Raw genomic sequence first — 14931 nt, forward strand, 5'->3', positions numbered from 1 at the left:
GGTCTGCTTTATCTCGGTAGACATCTGAATCAATTGTCGCTGTAAAGCTAACAAGATTCGGTCTTCCGATGTCAATCCTGGTGTTACACTAGTTTCACCGTTGTCACTATTATTTGATTCATGCTCCATTGTTTCATTGTCCATTTTTCTTACAATTATTCTACCACTTCTCAGTATGGTCAAATTTGTATTCATTAACTTAATTATAAAAGTAAATTCACCCTTACTTTTGCTTCGGGACGTGAATTTACAGTATGTCCCGGGTGAGGTAAACCAAAATTTTTAACGAACGTTCTTATCACTGGATAGTCGTTAACCTGGTTCGGCTAAGTAAGATATACAAATTTCGAGTGGTAGTATTTCTTTACATGTAAAAATTAGCTTCAATAATTATTTACTATTAATCTCACCTTTTTAATAAGAATGATAACGTCTATGAACGGTGCTAAAAATGGTTTATTAGTTGATATACTTTATAATATCTTTTCCTTAAAACTGTCAAGCACACAAACTTGCTGACTAGGTATCCATAAACATGTACATAGCAACAACTATCCCATAATAATAATTTACATATCTTAAAAACATTCTTCTTTTGTTAATATGAAATTAACATTCTACTAAGTATAGTGCACATGTATGAGCACTTTCTGCCCAAGGTACAGGTAATTATTACTCAATCCAAAGTATTTTGTTATAGTACAAAAAGTCATAAGGTCCCAAAAAAGTGGGACTGTCTTTCAAAGCCAAAAGTTGAACCTAGATATTTAAGTCCCTCGAATCTCTTTCCAAGGGAAATATACCATGTGTCCACAAAAACACTAACTGATTTGAACTAATTGTACAATGAAAACTTTTTGCAATATGTTACGGAACTGGTTGATGCTTCAACGTACTGAGGTAGATGGGTACGTTCTTGAACAAGACGGAGCACCACTGCACTGTCAAAGTAATGTGCGTAACTTTCTCAATGAGGTCCTGCCAAACAGATGGATTGGTCGTGATGGACTCAATAACCAGGTGTTTCTTCACAGGCCTCCTAGGTCACCGGACCTTAATGTTAGTGATTTTTCTTATGGGAGTATATCAAAGATATAGTGTACTTACTTCCCCTACCTGCATCCATGGAAATTCTGCAGGACAGAGACACAGAATCTGTAAACAGAATCACACCAGATATGCTTTCCAGAGTATGGAATGAGCTTGATTATTGCCTAGATGTTTGTCTGTGTGACAGGTGGGGCACACATTGAGTGCCTGTAATGAACATATATTACATGAAACCGCGAGTGTACGATTTTCTTTTTTTAATGGGCCCCAGGGACTTACTCCCTTGTCCATGGCACCTATTTGTTTGTGCATGGACATATGTTTGTTATGTTTATCAAATTGACTATTTTTTATTAGGAAATCCCGTTTATAGGTTCATATCCTTTCCTTGTCAGCATCAATTTTTAGGTATTAGTTAAGAAGGAGAAAACGAGTTATTCGCTTCAGTTATTCGATGCACGTATACACTCGTTGAGCTGTAGACGTTGCTGTGATAGGAAGCTTCTCCGGTTGCAGAATATCTATCTTAGAAAATTATTGTCGCATTGTGAATTATAGTGTAATCAATATTAATACCATTTCTCCAAATATATTTACCAGGAAACGCTTTATATTAAAGTCTCTTTTCCTCGACAAGTACAGGCAATCTTTGTCGACTATGCTAACACATAGGGCTTATGGCATTTGAGGGTGAAGTTCCGTGCTCCATTTGAACGCTGTTAATAATTATAGTTTTGCAAATATACAACATGTATTAAAAAACTTAACAAAGCATAAAACCTATTAACACAAGGGTAATTCGAATAAAAACGGCGGTTGGTTATTATCAATGACATGCACTTTCAGATATTGAACGTTATTACACATTAGAAAAGTACATCACATTATCTTTCAACATATTCACTATTTAAATTGACACAGTTGGCGCGGTGACACAACGGTAGAGCGTACACCTCCGGTGGTTGGAGTCCCTGGTTTCATCCCAGCTCGCGCCGTCTGGACTTTGTGGTCAACAAATACCGTGCTCGTGGGTTTTCTCGGGGTTCTCCCGTTTCCTCCCAGAATCTTCATTCCACCATTTCATTCATTTCTCATTATCGCCTTCTCCCTTAGCCTAATCGGCGTAACCGTGGGACGTAAAACTTAAAGATTTCGTTTCACTTTCAAATTAACACACTTGCCATAACGTTTTAAAAGGCTTCAAATTTATTCTGGAAAAAATATCTCCTACGTGGGAATGAAGCCAGATGTAAACATCAGTGTGAATTGCATTGTCATTTCCCGAAAATCAGTATGAGAAACATGAGAAAAAGAAAACAGAAAGTTCAAATATCGTAAACCAACGGGCAATTCTGTCAATTTATTGCACATGTTCATTGCTGACTAGAGATAAGTGCCCACTTGGTGCATCGTGCATGTCTCAGGTCGTCCATCTTTAAACATGCGGCACAATTCACGTACGACACCTTCACTCATTGCATTTGGTCCATAAACACCACACAGTCCGCGATGAATCACAGGTACCAAAAGTTTTTTTTTTTTTTCACTCAGAAATCGTATTACCGCCAGTACTTCTCATTTGGCGGGTTTTTCTATTGGAGTGTTAATTTTTAATTGTTGAAGCGGACAAATGAACTACAACACAACCTTCTTTTTCCACTGGTGAACAACTGCAAAGAGTGCCACAGGACTAGCGTCGCTCTTCGCAGCCATTTCTCGCACACGTGCAAACGGAGGGATTTTTGGATTTCAGTTTCGGGAATATAACATAGGCTACATCAGACACGTTATGAAAATCAATCCGCGAATGACAACTTAAAAATTTATGTTTTGTAGAGTTTAATGTAAAAAGTTCACGGAAAAAGCTTGATTGATTCTGCGTAGAGTGGGCGTGATTTCCTTTCACTATCTGTGTTCTTATTCTTGGATTGATCCAGGGTTGGATTCAGGACGGTCTTCTAGGGGGGGGGGGGTTGTAGTACTACTACTTAGAGCTGCTTTTAAGAGCTCCAAACTCTGGGATGAGTTTTATTTATATGGAAAATAAGAAAGTTTCCTCTTCTGTGGGGAGGGGGTTATCACCCCGATGTTTAGTACTTTGATTAAATTTTGTTTTATGAATTAATGCAAATAGCATGTGAGACACCTGCGGTACCGTCACACATTGTCTATGTTATTAACACAGAGAACGAGATGTACGTGTTTGTTGCCACCTTTTCGCACTGTAGCGTATCTGCTTAGCTACATACCTTTCTGATACTTCAGCCAGTGATACCAGCCTGAAAAACTAAAAAATCCCATCTCGAGAAGCAAAATATCTCGCTTGCATTTTAATTGCCCATGTTGAACAATTATTATTATTATTATTATTATTATTATTATTATTATTATTATTGTTAAATATGAAAATAAAACTTACGTATGTTCTATGTTATTTTCATTTTAATTTTCCCAGCCCCCGCCAAGTGAACTTTGTGGTGGACAAACAGCGTGTGCGTGGGTTTTCTCGGGGTTCTCCCGTTTCCTCCCACTTTCTTCATTCCACCATTTCATTTATTACTCATCATCACCGTTTCTTTTAGCCTAACCGGCATAACCGTGGGACGTAAAACTCAATGATTTCATTTCATTTTTCATTTTTTCTTTTTAATTTCTGAGTGAATTATCAATCAATTTCAATTTTTCGCATTTATGAAATAGTTTGCAAATGACTGTTAACTCTAATCGAGAAAGAGTATTTTGTCACGTTGCCAGAAATGCAGTGATTCCATTACACTTCTATACTGTTACTCTTATACTGAGCCGAACGATACTAGAAAAGTTTCGTTGTCTACCCATTTCGCGTCGAACGGTTGAAACTGATCGTTTCCCGTTTAATATTTTATTTTTTATATCTTTCGTTCGTTTATTGTTTCGTTTTCTTCTTTGCTTAAATAGCAGAGCACAAATTTCGTTTTTTGGTAGTTCATTTTTGAGAATCACATATGATGAAGTCCAGTGCTCGAAGTGGAAAAAAAAAAAGCAGAGGCAGTATGTTTTACTACGATTTTGACTCGACATATCGGGTATCTATATATTGAAATACAGTGAGGGTATGTTGCCTAAAATATTGCATTTTTATTCATATGACTGAAACCATTGGAGAGCTTCTCCGCAATTATAAGAAGGGGGAGGTGGGACATGGAGAGACTTCGATCTCTGCCAACAACTTTCTAAAAAAATCCCCTTATGTTGTATTATAGAAAATTATACACGAAAATGCTTGAAAACCGAGTTTTTGTATTAATTTCCTGGGAGAAAACTCTGGGAACCCCCACTCGACTGAGGAGTATTCCAAACCCGCGGAAGATCTTTTCATCCTCAAAACACGACATTTATATGCATTAAGACAAGAAGACACACACAGACATAAGAAACAATTCAACATGGCACATGAAAATATACACCAGATGAACTTCTTTGAAGAAAAACATTTTAAAAATAAAAGGTAGGAAAAAGATAACAAAAATGTTGGTTTTGTCCACTTAATGAAATCTTTAAGTTTTACGTCGCACGGTTATGCTACGTACGCTAAAGGAGACGGTGATGATGAGAGATGAGTGAAATAGTGGAATGAAGAAAGTGGGAGGAAACGGGAGAACCCCGAGAAAACCCATGAGCATGGCGTTTGTCCACCACAAAGTCCACACGACGCGAGCTGGGATCGAACCAGGGACCCCAAGCACCAAATTGAACACTCTACCACTGAGCCATCGCGCCCCCTTTTGTCGACTTAAAAATTACTTTTACATAAGAAATAAAATCTTTTATACATGTAAAGGTATTCGTCAATTACTGTATATAAAAATGCATTTATTAAAGGTAATTAGCACCTACTCTCCAGTGACGGTATGTCTTGATCACTGAAAAACCAGAGACGGTATGCCTTCATCATTGAAAAACCAGAGGCCGTATCGCATACCACCGCACTTATTGATGTCTACTTCCACTCGTAGAGAATTTTGTCAGCTTGAATTATACATATAATGAAAGATCCCATATATGTTACTAATTTTGACGAGAATCCCCTTTATCTTGTTTCGAATAATTAATGTAAAAATCCACACAAAATGGAAGTTTTCTCACGGTTGGCATCATTGACTCCAATGCAGCCTTCATGTCATTGGTTCAGGTCACACGCCATCGACTGTCCCACATTACAACAGCATCGTAAGAACATTATAATATTACGGACTACATTCAATTTCATTAAAATTCTTCAGTATTTTATTTAACATAATGTAAATTGATAGTAAATCTATTAGTACATCTATATATTAAAATCCTAGGTTTTTATGTTTGTCTCCAATCCTTTCGACAAAGAGATCTCGAAAACCGCAAGTATTACAAACGTGCCGTTTTCACTGGACAATACCAAATTTTGTGTAGATTGTCCAGTTCTAATTGAATATTTAAAAAAAAAAACAACATGGCCGTTATTTCTTTATTATATTTTAGTAGTACACTGGAAATGTTGAAATTCTTTTTAAAAAATATAGAATTATATTCTACGAGCTACACATTCCAACATCATATAGTTGTTTACATGGGTTGTATACCTTTCAGGCGTTTGTTTCATGGGCAGGTGAGAATGAAAAACGAAGGATAATCATTTCTTCAGTCTAAGATGAATCTTTATTGCTTATTGTGGTATTTTTACCCAATGAACACCACATATCATTGGCATTATAATTAATTGTGTGTGTAATGCATTTGCTTATTACACACTGCATGCGAGAAGAAAGAAATCACTGAATGGAAGAATACATGAATTAGAAACTTCAACCGGAAAGTAAGCTCAAACCTTGAAAACGGTGCGAGATATTGAAGAAATAATCGAAAAAAAAATCTCCCTTTTATAATACCCCTTGCCAATTTTTATCAAGACGTCTTTCACTTGTACCTGTAAAAGGACAATTACAGATGTTGTGAGGAATGACAAGGAGGTTCATACACATTTATGTGTGAATGATGCACTGTGTAGAGAGCGCAGGTTCAGCTAGTTCAAATTAAGAATTTACGTTTGTAGAGTTGGATGTAAGAAGTTCAGGGGAAAACGTGATTGGCTCTCCGTAGAGTGGATATGTTACTCCTTTCAATTTCTGTCATTTTTAACTTATTATTGGATTGATCTTTCATAATATGTCTGATGAAAGTGATATTAGGTTGCCGAAACTGTTACACAAGTCTTAATAATATGTTTAGTGCTTTGGTGAATTGTGTTTTAACCCTTAAAGGATACTGGCTTTTTGGGCTATTTTTTAGACTTTCAGTCAAGCAGCTACTGTATCGTCACTATTTATCCTAGGATCATGGTTCATACCTCATTCTCTTCAGAATAGAGCTGGCTTTCAAATGGTACCACTTGCATGCTCATACCATATACCAGAAGCGCGAAAAAATGTCAAAGTGAAAATTTCGGAGGGAAAATTTTTTCTCGAACTTTGGCCCCCCTGGACCCCCCCTGTGTGATCGTAGTCATCTAAAAAAATCTGATAAATAGTACTTGGTATACTGAATGTGTGTGCCAAATTTCAAGTTTCTATCTTGAATAGTAAGGGCGGGAGAATTTTTATCAAAAATTCCCACAATGCCCCAAATTACCATAAAACACTATGATCTCAGGGAAAAAAATTTCTGAGACATCCCTAATTACCCTAGGACTATAATCCGCCAATAATTCTCTTCAGAATAGAACTGTCTTTCAGGCGGTACCATTCACATGTCTCTATCATGTATCTAAGGAGGGAAATTCCTGGAAAAAGGGATTTTTGGGGGCAAAATTTCCCTTTCTTCAACTTTTGCCCCTCTGGACTTCCCCTGTTTTTACGCAGAAATCGGAAAAAAACTTCTGGTAAATACTACTCGGTGGACTGAATGTTTGTGCAAAATTTCAATCTTATACGTGAAAAAATAGGCCCGCCAGAAAAAATTCCCTACCATGCCCCACTTTTACCCTATACAGAAGTATATTTGGATAAAAATTCACTGAGACGGCCCTAATTACCCTAGAATAATAATTCGACCGTCGTTCTCTTCAGAATGGAACTGCCTTTCAGACGGTATGACTCACGTGGTCCTATTATGTATGTAAGGCGGGAAAATGACGAAAAACGGGATTTTGGGGGTAAAAATCCCTTTTTTACCCCTTTGCCCCTCTGGTTCCCCCCCTGTTTTAGCACTGACATCATAACAAAAAATCTGATAAATACTACTCGGTGGACTGAATGTTTGTGCAAAATTTCAATCTTCTACGTAGAAAAATAAGCCCGCCAAAAATATTGAACATAGGCTTAGAAAATGAGAAAAGAAATTTTTGACTTATGACGTCATCACCTCCTATGTCTGGACGCAGGACGGTCTGAAACCATACGTAATGTCTTCTACACGATCTCTGGACTTGAAAAACAAAAAAAAAAAAAAAAAAAAAAAAAAAACCCGTACGAAAAAGCTCAAATAGAAGAGAAATAACGCAATGTACCATGAAAAACGCGTATGGTACAAATTGTACCATAGGATCCCAAACGGTTAATAATATTAATACATGTTGTATATTGCAAAACTGCTACCAGCGTTCAAATGGTGCATGGAACTCTAGCTTCAAATGCCATAAGCTCTTACCCTTAGTATAGTAAAAATAGTTACCAGTAGCTGTCGAGATTAACAGACTTTAATATAATGCATTTCCTGTTAATTTTATTTGCAGAAATGTTGCTACACTATAGTACACAGTGCGACAAGAAACTTAGCAAATGACAAAAGTACGGTATCATAACGATTGGCAGAGAGAACGAAATGTACGCGTATGTTTCCACTAGCTTCCACCATAGCGTCGCGTCGCAACATTCATTTCATTCGGATAGCTTACATTCCTGTATCATTTACTACTTTCTATCCGAAATTGTGCACAGAAGTTATACTAAACACTTTGTACTATTCAAGTACTTAAACTAGATGTTGGGGGTGCGGTGGCTCGGTGGTAGAGCTTTCACCTCCGGTGCTTGGGGTTCCTGGTTCGATCCCAGCTCGCACCGTGTGGACTTTGTGGTGGACAAACACTGTGCTCGTGGGTTTTCTCTGGGTTCTCCCGTTTCCTCCCACTTTCTTCATTCCACCATTTCACTCATTTCTCATTATCACCGTCTCCTTTAGCCTAACCGGCATAACCGTGGGACGTTAAGCTTAAAGATTTCATTTCATTTTTAAACTAGATGTTGATTTCTCCTTTCTTTTCCTTTTCTATAGATGGCAGCACTTCAACAGAATCGGCACCCACGTCAGAAGGGAAGAAGTCTTTTGCCGGTGCACAAACTGTAGCCCTTGGGGCCGGCGGTGGAGCAGTCGGAAGTGGATTGGCTGCCTCATGAAGCCATCAAAATGACGGATATCTACTGATTATGCTTGTACTGGCTTAAGTTGTAAAATTTTAGTTTAAATTGTATTTTTCAGTTTGTAATGTAAAAACAATTCTAACAAAAAGTAACTGAAAGAACAAATTTGAAAAAAAAATAATAAAGATGAATTACTAATAAAGCTTATATTTCTTGCTTGATGTTATCTTGTTTTATAAAATAATAAAAAAATCTTGTTGGAGCTAGGGGTACCTAAACTGCAGTTGGAGCTAGGTAGCAGCTAGGTAACTGCTGAGATATCCATCCTTGGCATATGGTGAGTATTTTTGGTGACCGAGGCCATGATTTTAGTCTCAGATGAAGCTCATGTACTTGGGATTCCACGTTCACATCTAGATTTACTTCTCGGTATAGTTCCTTCTGATCTCGTTCGATGATTCAACAATTTATTTTACAAAGAAACAAGCAACTAAAAGAAATTAACAACTGAATAAACATATATATAACCACAAATAAATGAATATCGAAAGGTTCATTTTTATATTCTCAATGCCGAGCATAGTCCATTTTTACGTTGTACAAAGTGGCATTATTTTCAACAATTTTATACAATTTCAGATTATTAATTTTGTCAAGGTTTCTCCAAAACAAAAATGTCTTATGCAACCATTTAACTACAGCGTGCTCCGGAAGTGGGTGTACTCCTAATTGGTGTTTTCTAACAGTTTTAGGTTTTACCAATATTTGTCTGGTAACATTGCTTGGCATTGTCAGACAATATTGCTATCCATGAAGAAAATTGTATCAACAAAGACACTATTGTGACACAGCAGGATGGAGCGCGAGCGCACTTCGTGATTCATGTGCTCAATTACCTGAATTAGACGTTTCCTGGCCGCTGGATTGCAAAAGATTGTGCATCTTCACCAGCTCCTTCTGCCTGGCCTCCAAAAGGCCCCGATCTGACGACACCAGTCAATGCTCTCTGGGGTTTCATAAAGCAACAAGTAAGAAATTACTAGCAGCTGTGGAACACGCCTTCACCCTTATGACTCCGGAGTATCTCCGTAAAACATCTGCGAGAAGTTGGTGCAGAGTTCAGCTGTGTTACGACATGGATGTTGATCATACCGATGTTTATGACTCTTAAAACTCTTAAGACTTAAAGGTAACTGTGTACAGACATTCTACCATAACCAACACTATACTGTTGAAACTAAAAGGGGGGAGTACGCTGACTTCCGGACCACCCTGTACTATTAAGAGGTTACGTATGGGCAATAAGAACGTGACCATACGTGGAATTCAACCAAAACTACAATCAGAATTTACTGAAAATTACTTAAGAAAGGGGGGACAAAATGTAGTAATTAAATATTCTACATACGGTTATCTTATTCTCCATACCACCACACACTCTTACAAACCCCTTTACACCTTTATATCAGGTACAGGTATGAATCACAGGCTAAATAGACCATTGCAACTTAATGAAACTTTGAGAACACGATGTTAAATTGATACATTATCTTCATAGAATCCACCGAGAAACGGGTTAAGGTTTTTATCATCTTTTCCCATAGATGGCAGCACTATACAGTAACCCTTTTCTGTTACCAAGACAGACTGTTATCTACAGCAAATCGCTGAACTTTAAATGTCTGTAGTTGTCATCTGTCCTTTCTGATTATTATTTATATTATTTTTTTGAACATTACTGTTACAGTATTCAAAAGAAAGTTAAACCATGGGCGTCATATAGGGGGAGGCAGGGAGGGGCAATTGCCACAACTGAGTTTGAGATTTTTGTTTTAGATTTTATCAATAAAATAGCAGTAAATCATTGAGAAACGCGAAATTTTACTTATATCAAGGGGTCTTTCCCCCCTAAAGCAAAATCTGAAATGACGCTCCTGAGTTAAACTCTAACCTATCCAACCAAAGACTGACCGCACATTCACTAGAGGAGAAGACAATTATACAGTGAGAGAGACTTGAGTCCTTTGACCGTGTTTCTCAACCACACCGTTAGATAACCCTTTTTCTAGCACGTGCTCAAGTGAGTATACAGCTTTGTTCAATTGTTCACAATTTCTTGTCTGTACTGTACCTAGGCTTGGCTGTCCTATTCTCTGGGGAATATGCAACTAGCCTACTAGGAACTGCAGTCTGTCAGGCCCTAGTCATGTTAAGATTACCCACTTTTTAAGTAGAGGGCAGGACAGCAAAGTGGATGTAGAGAGAGGTAGCAGAGCATGTGGAAAGAGAGAGACCTGAGTACATTCACCGCAACGTTGGAAATTCTTCCATGCCATGTGCTCATGTATGTATGAGAAAAGAGGTTTTGTTGCATTGCTCACAATTGCCTGCCATTCCTGGGCCTCCATTTGGCTGTCCTGTCCTCTGACCAACATGTGCTAGCCAAATGCTGTTAAAACTGTTGCTCCAGCAACACTAATAGTGAGAAATTTTGGACTACTTAACTTCCAAATACTAGTCCTACGTGCTAATTGTCTACTTTGCAAAGCATTTGTCACCAACTCAAGTGTCAACCTTTACGAAAGAAGTCAAATATCGCGATTTGGAGAACGAAATCGAAGCTGTTATATAAATTATGGCTCATTGTTGCTTAATCAGCATACGTTACGTTGAACAGACATATATTTCAATGTTGATATTGTTATTCCAATTCCCAATCATGAAGGACATTAGACGTTCCCTGAAACCTTGTCGCCTTCCGCACACTAGCGAGCTGATTTTATAATTGAGGAACAGTTGTGGGCTGACAATGGTCTGTTGTGTTAGACGGTCAATTTGCTCATGCAAGGTAAAGCCTACAAAGTTTGGATAGGACTCCAAAATGCAGTGTCAGATTTTAAGGTTGTTACGCTTTACATGGACCTTTTCTTTCCAGTTATAATCAGGGCAGGATTAATACATCTACAGTCGCGGAAAAATTGTGTGGCCTCTGCTGACTTCGCCAATAGGAGGGTTGAAAGAATACACGTAGTTCTACATCAACCATGTCATGCATTAGATAATATAATACTTAATGGAACTTTCAAAATTAAGACAGTGGATATAACAAAGAAAAAAATATATTTTTGCTCATATTTTATCTTATGATCATGATTGTATCTGGTATTATTCTTTTTAGTCAGCCAGTTGAGATTTTGGTCCGAGTGGAGACCCCCTTCCACCTGGAGGCCCGGATCTACAACCCCGCAAGCACCCCTTAAACCGGCTCTGGGTATAATAAAAGAAAGACAAAAGAGGACGGTACGCAAATTTATGCGATTTTTTTTGGTTATTATGTTCTACATTAAACGCTAGAAGTGACATGATATAGCACCGTATACAATATTCTGTGACTTGAGAAAAAACTCGTTTAAAGACCTTTAACCAAGGGTTTAGGGCATTACTCCATTCATATACATATGACACTATGTGTCATCAGTCCGGTGACAACCATCGACTTCGTTCCCTTCTGGCTTTACAGACTCCATCAATCAACGACAATAATCTTTTCTTCTTGAGAATCCATAAATCTTCAGGCAACAATTGCTTGACTGGTTATAGGCGCACGATATCGATCATTTGTGTCTTTGACTGAGTGCCCAGCGTTACGTTAGCAATTGATTGTTACCAGTGGCGTATTTAGGGGGGGCAGGCTTCCGGGCTTAATCCCCCTCCGAAATTTTACTTACTATAGTAAAACATATGAAATATCTTGCAGAAATTTCACATTTTCAGGCAAAGCCCCCCTTCCGAAAGATAGCAAAGCCCCTCCCGAAACAAAATCGTAAATACGCCACTGATTGTTACTATTTTAGAGCATCTGCTGCGTATTTATAGACTATCTGAGTCAATAGTTTCCATGTACTCTATTATAATTCAAGATGTATAACGCAACAAACATGATTCAAGAGATTCCTTATAAACTTGCGGAACTTCTTGTACAGATTATACAATATTTTCTGATGGTTATGGTCGCCGCACTAAGAACGGAATGGCAATATAAATAAGTCAAAAAGGAGGTAGTGTTACGTGTACACCACTTGAAGAAGTTTGGTTATATGGCATAATGTTTTCTCAATTATTACTGAAGCCGGAATCGGTACTACATTTCCGTCAGTTTCGGTTTTAGTACGAAGATTCTACAATGCAGATTGAATACAATTTTGGGACGCTTAATTGATTGTAGAAAACTGGTTCTCGCTATCCAGGGGCGAATCCAAGGGGCGATCGGGGCAATCGGCCCCCCCGCACAAGTGAAAACTTTCTTGTTTTATATATAAATAAAATCCATCCCAAAGTTTGGAGCTCTTAAAAGCAGCATTATGACAACCCACCGCCCCCCCAGAAGTTGGTCCTGGATCCGCCCCTGTCGCTATCTATTACAAATTTTATTCTAAAGCAATCAACTTTAAAAAACCGGAAGTGTAATAATTTGCTCTGAGAATCTTAACTATTCAAAAATTACTGTGCATTGAATGTGTTATTATTATTATTATAACTAAAAATAATAATATTTCTGTAGCATATATCTACATAAACAAGATAAACTGTATTTTGTTAAGAATGTGAATTATTTTAAACAGTAAAAAATAAATATAGTAATCAAGTTTTCAAATTAAAAACCTCAGTTTGTAGAAAAAATAATAACAAAAATGATTTATTAATAAAGCTTATATTCCTTGCTTGGGACAACCAGTACCACAGTGAGCCAGCTATTTTTATTACATCCAAGCAACAAGGTATATATATATATATATATATATATATATATATATATATATATATATATATATATATATATATATATATATATATATATATATATATATATATATATATATTTACATCAGCTAATGCTTGTGGCAACAAATACTATTCGAAGCTTTCTTGCACCCACTGGAAAACGTGAAGTATATTAATATTTATTTGCATATATTGTTATTGTAGACTGTTCCCATAATGCCCACCGACTTCGATTTTACAAAATTTGAGAAATAAATTTCACTTTTTATTTAGTGGTCAATTTGAAGGCATTTTGTTATACTACCATTAAGAAACCCATATACATCATATTACGAATCAATCATTATGGAACAATCTCATGTGTGACACGCAGCAATGGTACCAATCTTTGAAAGTTTCATTTACAACTTTTTTCTTTTTTCTTTTTTAACTGATTTTGTGAGTAATGGTGCATTCAGTATAAAGGTACAACAAGATATTCTCTCTCTCTCTTTCTCTCTCCCTGTGTGTGTGTGTGTGTGTGTGTGTTTGTTTGTTTCTAGTTCCGGCGTAAGCGTGTGGATACTACCAGGTATACTTTCGTGTGTACAAATGCTAGTGTGTGTGTGTGGCGCGGGTATATGAACTATTAATTGGGATCGCGTAGTGGAACTTATCAATATTAGTACGTACATACAAACGGCTGTTACTTCACACGATAACTTTGGACGAATGCGAATTTTTAAATTCTGCTTTTTGCAATAAATAAGTAGAGTGATTCCTCTCGAGGGAGTTCCCCTAAATGGTAGCCCCTACCATGTCCAATTGAATCACAAATTACCGCAATCGTTTGTACATTGTTTGTACAGAAATGTACAGGCCAAACTTTCGTTTGTACACTATTAGGGGCGCCGCCAGAACGAAAACAAATTGGGGCTGTTTAACTGGTAGCCCCCCCACCAACATGTTCTATTCAATCACTAATTATCGCAATCGTTTGTACTTCGTTTGTGCAGAAATGTGCAGGCGAAATTTTCGTTTGTACACAATTAGGGGCGCCGCCAGAACAGAAAAAAATGGGGGCTGTCTAAGTGGTAGCCCCCCACCATGTCCAATTGAATAACAAATTGTCGCAATTGTTTGTACTTCGTTTGTACAGAAATGTGCAGGCGAAATGTATGTTCGCACGCAATTAGGGGCGCCGCCAGAACGAAAAAAATTGGGGGCTGTCTAAGTGGTAGCCCCCGACCATGTCCTATTCAATCACAAATTGTCGCAATCGTTTGTAATTCGTTTGTACAGAAATGTGCACCTGAAATTTTCGTTTGTACATAATTAAGGGCGCCGCCAGAACAGAAAAAAATGGGGGCTGTCTAAGTGGTAGCCCCCACCATGTCCAATTCAATCACAAGTTGTCGCATTCGTTTGTGCATCGTTTGTACAGAAATGTGCAGGCGAAATGTTTGTTTGAACAAACTTAGGGGCGCCGCCAGAACGAAAACAAAATGGGGAACTGTCTGAGTGGTAGCTCCCCCCACGATGTCCAATTGAATCACAAAGTGTCGCAATCGTTTGTACATTGTTTGTACAGAAATGTGCAGGCCAAATTTTCGTTTGTACACTATTAGGGGCGGCGCCAGAACGAAAACAAAGTGGGGCTGTCTCAATGGTAGCCCCCCACTAACATGTTCTATTCAATCACAAATTATAGCAATCGTTTGTACTTCGTTTGTACAGAAACGTGAAGCGA

At 37.7% G+C, this 14931-nt stretch overlaps 1 protein-coding gene and 1 long non-coding RNA gene across 2 annotated transcripts in view; one reads left to right on the top strand and one right to left on the bottom strand.

Moving 5' to 3' along the window:
• Positions 1-8577, top strand: part of LOC145683652 (uncharacterized) — a 36422-nt gene extending 27845 nt beyond the window's left edge. Inside the window, exon 3 of the long non-coding RNA XR_014131156.1 lies at positions 8335-8577. This is a non-coding gene — a long non-coding RNA (uncharacterized LOC145683652). The remainder of the gene's footprint in view (positions 1-8334) is intronic.
• The window catches only part of LOC145683649 (solute carrier organic anion transporter family member 74D-like), a 498670-nt gene that overhangs the window by 256650 nt on the left and 227089 nt on the right, over positions 1-14931 (bottom strand). The gene's annotated exons all lie outside the window — the stretch shown is intronic.

Source organism: Thermobia domestica, chromosome 4, assembly GCF_964235325.1.
Source record: "Thermobia domestica chromosome 4, izTheDome1.hap1.1, whole genome shotgun sequence".
In the NCBI taxonomy this organism is placed as follows: Eukaryota; Metazoa; Arthropoda; class Insecta; order Zygentoma; family Lepismatidae; genus Thermobia; species Thermobia domestica.